General features: G+C 35.6%; 1 protein-coding gene across 5 annotated transcripts in view; it reads left to right on the top strand.

Moving 5' to 3' along the window:
- The window catches only part of CEP112 (centrosomal protein 112), a 343,959-nt gene that overhangs the window by 11,627 nt on the left and 313,175 nt on the right, over positions 1-19,157 (top strand). The gene's annotated exons all lie outside the window — the stretch shown is intronic.

Below are 19,157 nucleotides of genomic sequence, written 5' to 3' on the forward strand. Positions count from 1 at the left end.
TAACATATTATATATGTAACATATATGTAAAAATAGATATCTAAAAAATGGCTAAAAATGTAACATAATTATATATATATATGTATATACGTATATACTATTGCTTGGAAAGTGGAGCCTCAGAATCTAAAGAACACAGTTCTCTGTTTTTCTTTATGACAAACATGAATTAATAACATTACCAATGGCTTAACAAAATATAATATCCTTTATCCATCTTGAAACTTACGCTTGAATTTCTCTCTTTTATCCCTCATTGAACAATATTTGTTTTGATTTAATAAAGTAAACATTAACCTCATTAAACTGTGTTTTCTTAGTAGAGTACTACGCTTAAGTAGTATTTTTAGTGTAATAAAAATAAACTTCTGAATTTTTGAAATATACAAAAAGATGATTATTGTTGTAGTATAGCTTTTGGTCTCTAGTAGGGATAGATTTAAATTGGATGCTTGTCAAATTTTGAGTTTTACCTTTGGCATTGTTACCTGAAATGTTAAAATGTTGGACAGCGTCATTTGACGTGTATTATGTTTCACTTCACTCCTCACCATTCTCTGGGTAATTTTCATATTTCGAATTTGATTTGGTTAACACTATGCTCTTTCTTTTCTACTATATGTTTTTGGTTTATTCCTTAATCAGATACAGAAATGTTATTAGTAATTTGAAATGTCTTCATAGTTGATGTAGTTTGGTTATATGTTTTTCACACTTCAGGTATTATGGTGGAAAAGAACAGATGAACACAAAGCAAGAGATCCAGTCCATATGAAATTGTTTTTATTAGAAAGGGGAAACAAATTAAAATGGAGAGGCAAAACGGGAAGAGGTGATATAATTAAAGACACATTTAGAAGAGTAAAAAGAAATGAATTGATGAGTCAGTAGGAGGTGGTGTAAAATAACTTATTTTCTCATTCATAGGCGATTTAAAAGTAGAAGAGATGTAATTGTGGAATTTTTGTTAGCTTTATAAGCAGGAAAATGGAAGTGTAAAGAGATTGTGGTCTGTATACAAATTAAAATACAGTCCTTGGTTTAACTGCAAAATCTATCAGGTGTTTGCCAAAACATTTGTTGGGTGTCCAGCTAAATGGTGGGCTCCTTTCTGGGGGTGATGAATCTGGAGTTTACAGTGCAAAGGTAAACTAAAGTAGTTTCCTGTATCTTGGAGCTTAGACCAGAGGTTGAAAATTGCTGGTCTTCCTGGACTGGATGGATCATATGTATAGATTTTTGTTTAGCTTACATAATGTCTTTAAAAATTTTTGAATGAGTTGTCAAAATTAACAACTAGAGAATTTCATATGAAAACTTAAATTTCTGGCTTATTTTCAAAAGTGGAGACCTAGCAATCTTTCCAGAAGATAGCCGTAAGTTGGAGCTAAGTAATAGTTATCCGCTTAATGCGGCATGCCTTCATCCTGCCCTGCTCATCCTGACAGTGAGTTTGAGGTCAGTTGCATCTATTATTGAGTGGTTTTTTTTGTTGTTTTTTAAGTAGGGTTAAGAGGAGATGAAGTATTTGTTTTTCCATTTTTATATTCTGTCAAAAGTAGAAAGAAGAAAGATAAATGAAGGGGGATCCTATGATTCAGGAGAGGAGAGAGAGACTATATCTTTGTAGACGTGAAGAATACCCCTATATCTGGCAGCATAATCACTCATTTGTTACTTGTTTAAGTCCTGTAGGCATTTGACATGTAACCATTGTTTTAAGTGAATAGGGAAGAGAGATAAGACAAGTACATGGATAATTTCAATAAAGTAGTTACGTGTAGTTGTGGAAGTATTCACAAAGATTGAGGTGTGTGTAAGAGTGGGATTCAGGATACGAAATAGGCGAGATCTTCAGGGAGTCCATGTGAATGGACATTTTCTTCCTTATAACAGAGGATAAACTTTGAGAAAACACAGAATATTCTTCAAGTATTAGTGATTTTTCTGGAAAATGGAACCATAGTAAAATCTCCACAAGTTTAGTAACTTATTTCTCTTTGTTGCTCAGCTATAATAAAATGACATTTTTAATGCAAATCACTTGAATATGAGGCATTATCAGTTATATAATAAGTAATTAATGGGAAAAGCCGGCAGTCCTTTGGTCCCAGTCATTCTTCAGATCTCAACTTCACACAGCCTTTCCTGACAGCCCAGGTCTGTTTGGGTGACCCTGTTATTTACACCAAAGTTACTCTTGGTTGCACTGGTCACACGTGCAAAGGTTCTGTTTCTGTCCTCTTTGCTAGATTGTAAACTTCATGAACAGGAGCTGTTTTTCCTGTTTGCATTGTATTTCCAGTGCCTAGCCCTGCGCAGGAAGCTTAGGAACTCCATAAGCATTTCTATTTGGTGAGTGCATGCGTGATTGAAGGCCTGGGTTGTGTTAGGCACTGCCACACATTTAATTTAACCACACGCAAAACTTTGTGATAGGTATATTGTGGCAGAGAGAGTGGCCCACAAGGATTGCTTGAAAAACTTGTAGAGAAAGTGGCGGGAAGGATAAATTATACAATAAGTTAGGAGAAGCATAGATATGGGATATAGAGATGCCCTTCACACACCGTAAGGAATATAAAGATGATGAAGGAGCTGGAAAAGACATAAATATCTTCCTGGTGAAGTGTAGGAATATCAGTAAGACTAACGGCTTACAGTCAGGACTGCCAAAACAAAACAGTGCAGTGTACATTTTCTTACAGGTTTCTCAATTTGATTTAAAATTTTAATCTGCATGTACATTAATCAACAGATATGTGAAATTTTATATACATGGAGGCATTTAGCAACTGAAACTAACATTGCCTTTAGCTAAAGGCAGTAAAACTGATTTTAATGCCAAATACATGATTTGTGAGTTCAGAACAGAAGTGGTGAAGTCTAATGATGGTCTGTCTTCATATTTGCAACATTGCTCCTTTAGTCTGACTGGTCATACTGTGCTAATGAAAAAGTTAGTATCTGCTGGTGTTGACCTAATACATCTAATCAGTTCTGCAAGAAATTGTTTTAAAAAGTTTAAGAGGCTTATAATACTTGACACATGTATATTTTTATAGTGAATAATTTATTGTTACTTAGAACTGAAGTTTAATGCTGCCTCATAAATTTTACAACCACTTCAACTTGTCCTTTGAAAAACCCCTTTAATCTTAAAAGATTTTCCTTCTTAGTGTTTCTTTTTTGATCACTTTATAAAATCCTGCTTTACTTAGACCTTTTTGTATGTGAAGTATTTCTAATGGCATTTTAGATTATGCCGTTTGTGTCCTAGCCTTTTTATATTATTAAAGATGCAGAGTCCTTTTGAAGCCTCTGTGTTAGGACTCCCTATTCAGTAGAGATGGCACCTTTCCTTTGCCTTTATTCTTCCTGTGGGGAGGATATGGTGTGTAGCCTGGTTCTAAATACCTTAGAAGTATTATGAGGTTACATCCTGTTAGGCTTATTATCATGCTTTCCTTTTCCCACCAAATACACCTTCTACACTAGTAAACTTAGCGATTCACGTCAGCTTCAACATGTAGCTAGTTCTGTTCCAGTTTTATTCTTTGCTTTCCTTTTTCATATTTCTTGGTTTAAGTTTATGTTATTAGCCATGTTTTCTTTTAGAAAAACCACTTTCCAAATTCATTGCTATTTCAGAGATCTATTGTTGCTTTTTTACATGAAAGACCTGCTTATTTTCTAGACAATGAAATATTTGAATTATATTTGAGTTTGGAGCATGTTTTTACAAAATGTGAAATGTTTCTAATGAGACCATAGACTTAGCTCTCATCCTGTACAGTTTGGTTAATTTCATTTAGCTCTATAACCACATCCGTTTGTATCACTTCTCGGTCATCTTTCAGAAGCATACCATTGAGATCTGGTAAAGACCTCAATTGTCTCTGTGGTAGGTAGACTTTCAGTGGCCCCATGACCCTCCTCTGGGTGTTCATCTTGTATAATCCCTTCCCCTTGAGTATGGTAGGACCTGTGACTTGCTTCTGACTAGTAGGATATGGCAATGGTGGTGGGATATCACTTCCATGATTATATTACGGTGTATAAGACTCTGTCCTGCTAGCTGACTGGTTCTAGTGTCTTGCTGTTATTTCCTTGCTGGCTTCAAAGAAGTGAGCTGCCATGAATACTTAGCCATAAGGAACTGAAGGCTGCTGACAACCATGTGAGCAGGGAAAGCGGATCCTTCCCTAGTTCACCCTCCAGATGAAAACCCAGCTCTGGGCAAACCATGATTGCACCCTTGTGTGGCCCTAAGCAGAGGACCCAGCTCTGCTGTGCCTGTACTTCTGACCCACAGAAACGCTGAAAAAATATGTGTGTGTTGTTTAAAGCTGTTCAGTTTGTGGTAATTTTCTGTGTAGCAATAGATGACTAATACACTTTTCATTCTCGTTTTAGAAAAGTGTGCAATCTATGTGTAATACATGCTTGTCATAAAACCTCAGTGTAGAACTATGTAGAGTGAAAACTCTAGTCCTCCTCTCCATGTTCTCCTTATTCCACTTTCCTAACAAGAGGGAATAGTCATCAACAATTTGGTATGTATTCTACAACAGACACACCCCCACACCTCCGCATATGTAATTAAAAATTTGTAAATTGGCTTATACTATATGTACTGTTCTGAGACTTGCTCTTTTGTCACTTAACTGTGTCTTAAACCTGTGTGGTCTGTGTCATCTTTTTAATTGCAGGTAATAACCCATAGTGTGGATTTACTGTAATTCAACCTGTCTGTTGCTTTCAGTTCTTTATTGTTATAAAGAATCTTAGTTAACATTTTAATACATATAGCATTATGCACCTACATATGTTTTGGGCTATTATTGATTCCCAGAAAAGGAATTGCTATTTCAGTAGCTAGACACATTGACGAATTTAGTACATGAACTATTGGGATTATTAGTAGGTTCAACATCTTGTGCAATGGTGACAGAAGTCTATATGGGCTAGTATGGAGGGATCTCTAAGATACTTTTTATAAAGTTCGGAAGAACATGAAAGTATAGTCAGCTTCCATTTGTGTGTGAGCGTGTGTATTTTAAAGACACCATGTGGATACACGATGTGTACATGTGCATGGCATATTTCTGGGTTCCATATACAAACCTGTTTTACCTTTAGGGATTGGGACTAGCCTGGTGTGGAAAGTTAAAAACTTTTTTATACATGTATCTATGTTATTTTTAATAATCACGCACTTGTGTTTTGATAGATACAGTCAATTTACCCTTCAGAACACCATACTGTTAAAATGTGTAGGCCTACACATCGTTAAAATTAGTGATTTATGCACGTTAATAAATTTAACCGTATGTAAATATACATACTTAAACATAAGAATGAAAATATCCCAATACTCTATTTGTGTATTCCACTTATTTCTAATCTACTAAAACAGAAACCCAATTACCGCAAGTTGTACCATTTATTGAGCACCTACTGTACGCTAGATGCTATTCTAGAAATCTTTTATAAGTTATCTGATAACATCTCCTTTGCAATTCTGTGAGGTTGACATGATTGCTCTTTGTATTTATAGATGAGGTAACAGGTTCAGTAAGGTCAAGCAGCTGTCCCGGTGATGGGCCCAGGTCTTTATGGTTTCAGACCCCAGGTTTTTTCCAGTATACCATGTAGGCAAGAGTTCTTTATGCAGCAAATATGGAAATTTTCCTTTAATCCATTTTCCCCTACTTGAGCTGCATCAGCAATCCAGGGTGACTCTGCCTTTGTTCTTGGTTATTTCTAGGTTGAACTGAAATGAGGCATTTGCCTTTGTTCAGGTTTCACTTCTGACACTGGGCAATCATGTGTCCTCAGGCAAGTCACGTAATTTCCCTAAACTCCAGTTTCGTCTTTTGTAAAATGGAGATACAGTCTTGTGAAAGTATTAGCTGTTGTTCCACCATCATCAGTGGTATAGTGATTGTTATTTTAATAGTGCACACAGGGGTTTGCCTGGTAGATTGTTTGACCATTCTTTTGCTTTTCTAATTATATAATCCTCCCAAGCGGCATTATTTTAAAATCCATTGGCTGTTAATTATTTTGAGTTATAGAAATCATTTTGTGTTCCTGAGAAAAATAAATGTCTATGCAGAAAGTTATGATTGTAAGTCTGAATCCTGAACACTCTCAGAATAACGAGTTGTTATAGTATTATTTAAAAGAGGCTTTGAAGGAATCTTTATTTAGATAAGTTAGCAAGTCCTTTTTTCCAGGACAGAAGGAAGACACTGTGGCTGGCCCTTTTTTTTCCTTTTTTTTTGCATTTTGCCACATCATGTATTAGAAGCTGCCTAAGTAATATTTAGACTTCAGTTCATGTCATCTCTATTCTTTTTGTGCATTTTCCCAAGGACAGAGCACAAAGATACTAGGTTGTATTCTTGTCTTACAATTCTGTGAAAAATGTTTTGAAGCTTCTTTTTAATAATTTGTAATTATTTTTGTGATGCTTCAGTGAAGTATGATGTGGTCTGGTAGCTTATCACCAAAGTGCAATTAAGTTTTGGGATATGGAAAGATGAAAAAGAATTATTTTGTAGCATTTATTATTTTTTACTGGAAATTTTGGTTAAGAGTGGGTGAAGAGGAGTAAAGTTGAATCAACCCTGACCTTTAAACACTACTTTGCAGTGGATGATACACGTTAATTCTGCTTATATTAGAGGACTTTACTGATGAAGAAGGCATTAGTTTGGATTTCTTTAGATGCCATTTTATAGAATTCATCCAGATTACTTAAAAATTGTAGGAGTGTGCAAACAGAATTAGTATTTATTTTATATTACTCTTACTATATTAGATTTAGGTTAACTTTATATAAATTAAAGCTTTATCTTTTAATTTATGTTGTGTCCTCTAAACAATAAATGTGTTCACACCTATACAAAAGGACTCGGAGAATAATGATCCTGTTTTAAATGATTATAGAGGACTATAATTTTCCCATCTTACTTTAATGAGATCTTTCCATGAGTTATTTGATGCTAGATTTTAGTTTGGAATGAAGAACCTAATTATAGCCCTGCCCTTATGGAAAATATGATTTGCTTTACAGCGATCCGCTTTATGATGTGGTTTTCCAGGAATGCCTTGCAGCAAAAAGCTGGGCCTGTGTGTGTCCTTTAAAAATGTCTCCCAGTACATGTAGCTTTTCCTTTCCTTGTCCAGTTTACTAACTTGGCCAGCAGATGGTGCCCAAGTATAATGAAAATGTACCTGTGATTGAGTCTGGATCTATGTGAAAAACATTTTTCACTTTAAAAATATTGATTACAATTTTTAGTCTAGATATTCAAAAACCTACAATAGAAACATTTTACCTTGTTAAACTCCATTTTTATATGTAAGTGACACTAGCACTAGAAATGGCTCCTGTTCGCTCCTAAGTTGTTGGGTAACTTTATGGGGAAGCCTTTCAGTACCTCTTCCCAGGGATTCTTGATGTCCTTTGGCATCAATGACTGTGGTTAGGGTTACACATGGTAAAACACCCTTAATATTATTTGCAAAAAGTACATTCACTTTATTAAGAATAGCCCTATTGTTTGGGCAAAGATATATTCTACAGCAGCATTATCCAATAGAACTTTCTGCAGTGGTGGAAATGTTCTGTAGCTGTGTTGTACACTATGGTAGCTACTATTGACATATGACTATTGAGCACTTAAAGTGTGGCTAGGGTGACTGAGGAACTGAATTTTAAATTTGAATTAATTTAAATAGCTGTATGCAAGTAGCAGTTCCCTTATTGGGCTTGTTCAAGACCTGGGTCGTCTGTTGGGCCATTGGGAAACTTGACCTAGGAGACAAAGAGCTGCTGGCCAGCTGGGGAAGTGGACTGGGGATCGGGACTATGAGTTGGGTATTATGCTCATAAACTGTCTGTGCTCCAGGGGAGACCTTTATTCTGTGCTCTCACTGGATGACGGTGATCATCCAGGGCCAACTTCTAGTGGCTTTTCTACTAGTCAGTCTCAGGTTTCAGAAGCGCTCTCTCTAGCAAATCTTTCCAAAAGAAAAAATAATTGTTTTTGTGATTGTGTTTGGGTAGAACACTTAATATGGTATAAGTCTGATTAATTTGATATTTTTGATTCAGTGGACATTTGTTAGGTAGATACTTAAATTAACCTTGAGCTCTAGAAATAAGACTAACCAAGGAATGAAAACTATTTCTTGGGGTATCAATAAAACATAACCTTTCACACACTCATAAAACACTTAGCTACTAGTTAATTTTCAACATTAAATGCTAATTAAATATTGTTCTTAGGTATTTACCCAGGAAAGGCCAAGTGGCAACAAATTGTAACTGAGATGGAATAGCTTTGAAAACAATGGCCTGGCATTTCTTTTAAGCTTTTTTTCCCCCCAGTGACTCAAATTTTTGACACATTTAGTCACTTTTTCTTTCTTAAAGGTTTTTTAATGTGTGGGGCTTTGTAATAGCATCTTTTTATTTCACAAGCAAGTTTTTTTTTTAGTTAAATTTTGATTGTTCTTTTAATAAACAAAAAGGGATGACAGTAAGCTTATAAGTGTATTGCAAAATTTAATTTTAAGGGAATTAAAATACTCTCTAAGTCTTGTACTATTAAGCCAGAGATATTAACAAACGTTGATTTAAATGTGTGACTTCTAAAGATGGTTTTTATTTTTAATCTTTAAAATCAAATGTGTTATTTTAAAGTAGGAAATGGGGAAAATATGCAGTCTTAAGATGTTTATGAATCTCTGGTTATATTTTAGTTTTGTCAAACTTCTCATTTTTTGAAATTTAGTTTTTTTATTCTTAATAAAGATCCCTTTGAAAAATTAAAATCAATATGTTGTGGATCATTGGAAGTATTTTCATTTTCTTTTTAGTTTTATTTGATAGTTTACAGCATTATTGTTTGTTGCTATTTATTTTTATGTTTCATTGATATTTAGCAATACCTTAAGGAGACTTATCCTGCAGATGGTATAAACAGTATTACCTGCTGCTCAGATGAATGCAAAGACGTGAAATATAAAGTCAGTTCTCATTTTAGTTGTCTAATAAATTCTAATGCAGTCGTTGTATTTCTCTTACAGTGTTTTACACCTGTAACACATAGCACACGTAAAAAAGTGTATGAAAATGCACAGGTACAGTTTAAGGAACAATTACTTACATCCCTGTACTCTTAACCTGGGCAAGAAATAGCATATTACGATACTCCAGGAGATCTTTGGTGTTCTGTTGGCTCCACTTCCCTTTTCCTGAGAGGACCATTGTTCTGTATTTTGTGTTAATCATTTCTTTGCTTCCTTTTTTTTAACTTTATATAAGTGGAATCATATCATATATATTATTTTGATACTTGCTTCTTTCATATTTTTCAGATTCATCCATGTTGATAAATGTAGCTAGAGTTCATTGTTTTGTGGTAAAAATTTAAAATCAAGGATAATGTACATACATCAAGACACGCAAATCTTAAGTGTGAAGCTTGAAAATATAGGGGAAAAGGTTCAAGGGAATAGATTTGGCAATAATTCACTGGATATGACAACAGCACAGACAGCAAAAGAAAAAATAGATAAATTGGACTACATCAAAATTAAAAACCTTTTTTATCGAAGGGCATAGAAAGGCAACCCATGGAATGGCATAAAATATTTGCAAATCATATATCTGAGTAAGAGTTATTAATATCCAGAATATACCATGTTTTCCCGAAAATAAGACCTAGTGGGCCATCAGCTCTAATGCGTCTTTTGGAGCAAAAATTAATATAAGACTGGATATTATATTATAATATATTATATTATATTATGTTATGTTACATTATTATATTACAAAGACCTGGTCTTATATTAAAATAAGACTGGGTCCTATATTAATTTTTGCTCCAAAAGACACGTTAGAGCTGATGGTCTGGCTAGGTCTTATTTTTTGGGGAAACACAGTATAAAGAATCCTCCAATTCAACAACAAAAACAAATAACCCAATCAAAAAATAGACAAAGAACTTGAATAGATGTTTCTTCAAAGAAGATATACAAGTAGCCAATAAGCACATGAAAAGATGCTAAACATCACTAATCATTCTGGAAATGCAGCTCAGAACCATAATGAGATACCACCTTACACCTATTTGGATGGTCACTATTAGAAAAAAAACAAAGCAAGTGTTGGCGAGGATGTGGAAAAATTGGAATTCTTGTGCACTGTTGGTGGGAATGTAAATGGCATCGCCGCTAAGGAAAATAGTATTACAGTTCCTCAAAAAAATAAATAAAATAAATAAAATAGAATTACCAAATAACCTAGCAATTCCACTTCTGGGTATCCAAAAGAATTGAGACTCATACAGATATTTGTACACCCATGTACATAACATCATTATTCTCAATAGCCAAAAGATGAAAGCATCCAAAATGTACATCAATAGATGAATGGCCTAACACAATGTGGTATGTACATAAAATGGAATATTATTGATTCTTAAAATGGAAGGAAATTCTCACACATGCTACATGGATGAACCTTGAAGATACTATGCTAAGGGAAATAAGCCAGCCACAAAAAGACAAATACTGTATTACTGCACTTATATGAGGTACCTAGAGTAGTCAGATTCATAGAAAGAAGAATGGTGGTTCCCAGGGTCTGGGAGGAGAGAGGAATAGGGAATTAATTGTTTAAGGGGTATCGAGTGTCAGTTTCTGAAGATGGAGAAGTTCAGAGATAGATGGTGGTGATGGTTGCACAACACTGTGAATGTACTTAAAACCACTGACCTGTACATTAAAAACGGTTAAGATGGTAAATTTTATGTGTATTTTGCTAAAACTAAAAATAAAAAATAATAAGAGAAAGAAAACACAAATTAGCAATATCAGGAATGAATGAAAGAGGAGGCTCCACACAAATCCTACAGACATTAAGAATATAACAAGAGGGATGTCATCAAAATGGTGGTGTGAGGTGAGCCTCTGTAAAGCTCCCCTGGAATTTACAACTAATTGAACAACAATAACTCCACAAAGGACTCCCTGCACAGCAGACAGGCAAGACGAACAGGCCCACTACTGAATTCGCCTAAAAGGTGGGAGGAGGGAAGCGTAAGCTGGGGAGGAGGGAAGGGAGATGTGCGGAGACGGAGCCGCGCAGGCACAGGACGTAGACCTAGCTCAGTGCTCCGAGCTCCCTGCATCCTGGAACTACCGCAGCTGCGGGAAAGGGAAGAACTCGGACTGCTAGGGCTCCACTTATGGCCCACAGGGCTGAGGGGGCAGCATATAACACGGCTGACTCCAACGTTCATTGCAGAGACCTTGCAGAAAAGATTGAGGGAAGAAGGACGAAAACAGTGGTTTAAACCCTCACTGCTGAGCAGAGAACGGAAGCCATAGGCACTGAGACTAGCCGCTCCCTACATACCCTCCCAGAGCTCGCCCCGCCCCCACCTGCCCGGTGCTAGAAGCAGAACAGTAGCAGTGTCAGATCAAAAGAACAGAATATTTGCTGTTCTGAGAACTGTGGACCGCAGACACAGATTCGCAGCCCAACTAGTTCCGGCAAAGGAGAGGGAGCTGTGGAAATGGGACCGGCTGTAGTGGTAGTCGCCGCCATTGCTCTGGGCCACCTCTCACAACTCACCGCCCCTGGCCCCACCTATCTGGGCGGATCCCTGCAGGAGTAAACAGAACTGCTGAAACACACAGGCTCTGAATCTGGTGCAGAAAGAGCTTTGGAACTTCAAAAGCTCTCCGCATCCCCAAAGGGACTTGGCGCCCTATGACCCAGGCGAACTGTTAACAGAGGAGAAGCCCATCTCCCAGGTAATCCCCCCATTGTGTGAGAAGCTGGAATAGTGCAGAGAAAACAGCACTACTGTGTGAGAGAGGAAAAAAAAGGCTGCAGTCAGAGAGAAAATAAAACATACAAACAAGTATTGGAAAACAAAAGAAAGACCTCTTCCTATCAACCTGTTGCAGAAGCCACTCCTGTAGATGTCTAGGAAGAGAAATAATAAATCAGTAATTGCCATGAATAACCAAGGCAACAAGACAGCTCAGAAAGAAAGTGAAAAGTCTCCAGAAAATGAACTTAAAGATATAGAAATATGTGACTTAAATGACAGAGAATTCAAGATTGCAGTTGTGAAAAACCTCAATGAGATACAAGAAAACACAGAAAGGCAATTTAATGAACTCAGAAACGCAATCAAAGAACAACATGAGCATTTTACGAAAGAGATTGAAAGTTTAAAAAAGAACCAAATGGAATTTCTGGAGATTAAGAACTCAATAGAAGAAATTAAGAATGAAATAACCAGCTTAGGTAGTAGAGTTGACCAGATGGAGGAAAGAATCAGTGACATTGAAGATAGAAACCTGGAAATTACACAGATGGAAGAAGAAAGAGACTTGAGACTTAAAAGAAATGAAAGAACTCTACAAGAACTTTCTGACTCTATCAGAAAGAGCAATATAAGAATAATGGGCATACCAGAAGGAGAAGAAAGAGAGAAGGGAACAGAGAATATATTCAAACAAATTGTTGATGAGAACTTCCCAAACTTGTGGACAGAACTGGATCCTCGAATCCAAGAAGCAAATAGAACACCTAATTACCTCAATCCCAACAGGCCTTCTCCAAGGCACATTGTAGTGAAGCTGTCTAAAATCAACGACAAGGAAAGAATCCTCAAGGCAGCCAGGGAAAAGAAGACGGTAACCTACAAAGGAAAGCCCATTAGATTATCATCAGATTTTTCAGCAGAAACTCTACAAGCCAGGAGGGAGTGGAACCAAATATTCATACTATTGAAAGAGAGAAATTATAAGCCAAAAATAATATATCCAAGAATAAAGACCTTTCCAGACATACAGAAGCTGAGGGAATTTTCTAATACACGACCTGCACTACAAGAAATACTAAAGGAGGCTATTCAACCACCATCAACAGGGACAATTTGTGGCAACCGAAACATAAAAAGGGGGAGAGTAAAGACCTGAACCAGAATATGGGAATGGAGAAAGTAAGCGTGCTGAAGAAAATGGAATACTCTAAATATCAAACTTTCTTTTACATAAACTTATGGGTAACCACTCAAAAAAAATCCTGAACTGAAATGTATACTGTAATAAAAGAAGAAACAGAGGGAAACATCATAGAATACCACCACACAGAAATAATAGACAACAACAAAAAGGCAAAGAAACAATGGAGACACAGCTTTACCGGAACACTAAAGATAGAATGACAGGAAATCCTCACGTATCAATAATCACCCTAAATGTAAATGGACTGAACTCACCAATAAAAAGGCACAGAGTAGCAGACTGGATCAAAAAACTAAACCCAACCATATGCTGTCTCCAAGAGACACATCTCAGCTACAAGGACAAGCATAGACTCAAAGTGAAAGGGTGGAAATTGGCACTCCAAGCAAATGGTACCCAGAGAAAATGAGGTGTAGCCATAATGATATCAGATGAAATAGACTTCAGGGTGAAAAAGATAACAAGAGACAAAGATGGACATTTCATAATGGTAAAGGGGACTATACAATAAGAAGACATAACAGTCATCAATATTTATGCCCCCAATCAGGGAGCACCGAAATATACCAACCAACTACAACCAGAACTAAAGGGAGAAATTGACCAAAACACAATTATACTAGGGGACTTAAATACATCATTGACAGCTATGGATAGATCATCAAAACAGAAAATAAATAACGAAATAGCAGCCTTAAATGACACATTAGATGAAATGGACATAATTGACATATATAGAGCACTTTATCCTAAAATATCAGACTATACATTGTTTTCTAGTGTACATGGAACATTCTCAAGGATAGACCATATATTGGGACATAAAAGCAGCCTCAGCAAATTTAAGAATATTGAAATAATACCAAGCATGTTCTCTGATCACAAGGCTTTGAAATTGGATATCAACTGCAAAAAAAAAGCAGGAAAAAACACAAATACATGGAGATTAAACAACATTGTTTTAAAGAACGACTGGGTCAAAGAAGAAATTAGAGGAGAGATCAAAAGATACATGGAAATAAATGACAATGAAAATACATCCTACCAAAATTTTTGGGATGCAGCGAAAGCAGTTTTAAGAGGGAAATTTATATCATTACAGGCCTATCTCAAGAAACAAGAAAAATCTCAAATAAATAACCTCATCTTACACCTTAAAGAACTAGAAAAAGAAGAACAAATGAAACCCAAGGTCAGCAGAAGAAAGGAAATAACAAAAATCAGAGGAGAACTAAATGAAATAGAGAACAGAAAGACAATAGAAAAAATTAATGTGACAAAGAGCTGGTTCTTTGAAAAGATTAACAAAGTTGACAAACCCTTGGCTAACCTAAGATAAAAAGAGAGAAGACACTAATTAACAAAATCAGAAGTGAAAAAGGGGAAGTTATCACGGACACCACAGAAATACAAAGGATCATGCAAGAATACTATGAAGGACTATATGCCACCAAATTCAATAACCTAGAAGAAATGGACAAGTTCTTAGAAACATATAGCTTTCCAAGGCTGACCCATGAAGAATTGGAAAATCTAAACAGACCAATCACCAGTAACGAAATTGAATCAGTCACCCAAAACTTTCCCAAAAGCAAAAGTCCGGAATCAGATGGCTTCACTAGTGAATTCTACCAAACCTTCAAACAGGATCTAATACCAATCTTACTCAAACTCTTCCAAAAAATTGAAGAAGAGACAGTACTCCCTAACTCATTTTATGAGGCCAACATTACCCTGATAGCAAAACCTGGTAAGGACAACACAAAAAAAGAAAACTACAGACCAATATTTCTGATGAATACAGATACAAAAATCCTAAACAAAATTCTAGCAAATCGAATATAACAATGCATTCAAAAGATGATTCATCACGACCAAGCGGGGTTCATCCCCGGGCACAAGGATGATTCAACATCCTCAAATCCATCAATGTGATACATCACATAAACAAAATAAAGGACAGAAATCATACGATTATGTCAATTGATGCAGAAAAAGCATTTGACAAGATACAACATCCATTTATGATTAAAACACTTAATAAAATAGGTATAGAGGGAAAATACCTTAACATAATAAAGGCCATATATGACAAGCCCTCAGCTAATCTCATAATTAATAGTGAAAAACAGAAGCCCTTTGCTCTACGTTCAGGAACACGATAGGGCTGTCCCCTATCACCTCTGCTCTTCAACATAGTGTTGGAAGTCCTTGCCAGAGCAATCAGGCAAGAGAAAGAAAGAAAAGGCATCCAAATTGGGAATGAAGAAGTTAAATTATCACTCTTTGCAGATGACATGATGCTATATATAGAAAACCCTAAAGACTCCACCAAAAAGCTGTTAGAAACAATCAACAGTGAAGTTGCTGGCTACAAAATCAACGTACAAAAGTCCATTGCATTTCTATATACTAACAATTAAATCTCAGAAAAAGAAATACAAAAAACAATTCCCTTTACAATTGCAGCAAAAAGAATAAAATACCGAGGAATCAACTTAACCAAGGATGTGAAGGACCTATATGCTGAAAACTATGAAACATTTTTGAAAGAAATTGAAGAAGACACAAAGAAATGGAAAGGCATTCCGTGCTCATGGATTGGAAGAATCAACATAGTTAAAATGGCCATATTACCCAAAGTAATATACAGATTTAATGCAATCCCCATCAAAATCCCAATGGCATTTTTTAAAGAAATAGAACAAAAAATCATCAGATTTGTTTGGAACCACAAAAGACCCCGAATAGCGAAAACAATCTTAAGAAAAAAGAACAATACTGGAGGTATTGCACTCCCTGACTTTAGCTTGTACTACAGGGCTACAATAATCAAAACAGCATGGTATTCGCAGAAAAACAGACACATAGACCAATAGAATAGAATTGAGAACCCAGAAATAAAACCCCATAAATATGGACAGACAATTTTTGACAAAGAAGCTAAAAACATACAATGGAGGAAAGACAGCTTCTTCAATAAATGGTGCTGGGAGAATTGGATAGCCACGTGCAAAAGAATGAAACTGGACTGTTATCTGTCACCATGTACCAAAATTAATTCAAAATGGAGCAAAGACTTAAGCATAAGACATAATAAACTGCATAGAAGAAAACATAGGTACTAAACTTATGGACCTTGGGTTCAAAGAGCATTTTATGAATTTGACTCCAAAGGCAATGGAAGTAAAAGCTAAAATAAACAAATGGGACTATATGAAACTTAAAAGCTTCTGCACAGCAAAAGAAACCATCGACAAAATAAAGAGGCAACGACTGAATGGGAGAAGATTTTTGCAAACAGTGCTTCCGATAAGGGGCTTATATCCAAAATATACAAGGAACTCATGAAACTCAACAACAGAAAAACAAACAACCCAACTGAAAAATGGGCAGACGACCTGAAGAGACATTTCTCCAAAGAGGATTTACAAATGGCAAATAAACTTATGAAGAAATGCTCAACATCACTAATCATCAGAGAAATGCAAATGAAAACCACAATGAGATATCACCTCATCCCAGTCAGAATGGCTTTCATCAACAAGACAAATAGTAACAAGTGTTGGAGAGGCTGTGGAGAAAAAGGAACCCTCATACACTGTTGGTGGGAATGCAGACTGGTGCAGCTGTTATGGAAGGAGGTGTGTAGGTTCCTCAAAAAATTACGAATAGAATTACCATATGACCCAGCAATCCCTCTCCTGGGTATCTACCCAAAAAAATCTGAAAACATTTATCCATAAAGACACATGTGCTCCAATGTTCATTGCAGCTTTGTTTACGGTGGCCAAGACATGGAAACAACCGAAGTGTCCTTCGATAGATGAATGGATAAAGAAGTTGTGGTATATACACAATGGAATACTATTCAGCATTAAGGAAAGATGATATAGGAACATTTGTGACAACATGGATGGATCTTGAGAATATAATTTTAAGTGAAATAAGACAGAAAAAGCAGAGAACCATATGATTTCACTGATATGTGGTATATAAACCAAAAACAACAAAAGAACAAGACAAACAAATGAGAAACAAAAAATTATAGACACAGACAATAGTTTAGTGGTTACCAGAGGGTAAGGGGAGTGGGGGGAGGGAGATGAGGGTAAGGGGGCTCAAATATATGGTGATAGAAGGAGAACTGACTCTGGGTGGTGAACGCACAATGGGATTTATAGATGATATAATACAGAATTGTACACCTGAAATCTATGTAACTTTACTAACAATTGTCATCCCAATAAATTAAAAAAAGAATATAACAAGAGAATATTATAAATGACTTTATACCAATGAAAACTTTGAAGAAATAGACACATTTTTTGAAAGACACAAAAAACAATACTGATTCAAGGAAAAATGGGAAATCTAAGTGACCCTATACCTACCAAAGAAATTTAATTTGTAATTAACCACCTTCTCACAAATAAATCTCCAAGCCCAGATGGCATTCTTGGTGAATTCTATTAGGCTTTTATGGAAGAAAAATTATATCCTTCATGAATTTTTTCCATGAAATAGAAAAATCAGGGAATGCTTCCCAATTCAGTTTTTTAAGTCAGTATTTCATTGTTTATAAAAGAAGACAAAACATTACAAGATCATAAAACTATGTACCAACATTTCCTCATGAACATAAATTTAAAAATTCATAATTAGCAAACTGTATTCAGAAAATATAAAAAGGATATTATGAATAAATGGGCTTATTCTGGGAATAAGAAGTTGGCTGGCACTTGAAATCTATGTATTTCATTGTATAAATAGTTTAAGAACGAAAAATCATGTGATCATCTCAATATATGCAGAAAAAGCTTTTAACAAAATGCAACATCCACCCATGATAAAACCTCTCAGCAAATTAGGAATAGAACGATACGTCCTCAGCCTGATTTAAGTTATTCATGAAGAAACTAAAGCAATTACAAAAAAATGAAAAGAAAGAGGAATTAGTATTCCTGAGTTTTAGAATGAAAGCTGTAGTAATAAAGATAGCAGTGTTAGTGAAAGGATAGATAGATAGACCTATGAAATAGAATAGAAATTCTAGAAATAGGTCTCCACATGTATGGTCAATTGATTTTCCACAAAGATGACAATGGAATTAAGTGAGGAAAGGAAGGTCTTTTCATCAAATTTTGTTGGAAAAACTGGATATCCTCATGGGAAAAAATGAAATGGGTTGTAGGCCTAAATGGAAATGCTAAGAACTATAGAACTTCCAGAAGACGACAGAAAAATGTTTGTGACCTTGTAGTAGGCAAAGATTTCTAACATAGGATATAAAAAAACACAAACGATCAAGGGAAAAAACTTATACACTGGACTCTCAAAATGAAACCTTTATCTTTGAAAGACACCCTTTGAAAAATTACTTGGCAAGGCAGAGAATGGGAGAAAATATTCTAAATACAGATATCTGACAAAGGACTTGTGTCTAGAATATGTGAAGAACTCTTACAACTCAAGAAAATGTAGACAACAACCCAATTAATATGCAAAAGATTTTATAGACGTTTTACAAAAAAAAGTACATAAGTGGCTATTATACACATTGAAAAGATGGTCAACATCATTCTTTATTAGGGAAATGCAAATTATAAAGCATAATGCAATACCAGTACACACCCATTAAAATAGCTAAAACGATAAAGACTGAGAAGACCAATTTGCCAATTTCTTACAAAGTTTAAGACAACTTACCATATAATCCCATGATTCTGATTACTCGTAGGTGTTTGTAGTCAAGAGAAATGAAAATGTATGTCCACATAAATATTGGAATTTGAATGTTCATAGGAGATTTATTCATAATAGCCCAAATGGGGAGATGATCTAAATGTCCAGCATGTGAATAAAAAAGCAAATTATGGTTCATCCATATAAGGAATCCTACTAGCCATAAAAAGGAATGAACTTGAGATGTGTGCAACATGGCTAAATCTCAGAAACATTTTCCTCAGTTAAAGAAGCCAGACATAAAAATGCACAAACTGTTGGATTCCATATAGTTGAGATTCTGCGAAATCAGGTTGCTTGGGTTTGCAGGAGGGAGTAGATTGATTCCAGGGGAACTCAAGAGA

Source organism: Rhinolophus hipposideros (assembly GCF_964194185.1).
Source record: "Rhinolophus hipposideros genome assembly, chromosome: 20".
NCBI lineage: Eukaryota > Metazoa > Chordata > Mammalia > Chiroptera > Rhinolophidae > Rhinolophus > Rhinolophus hipposideros.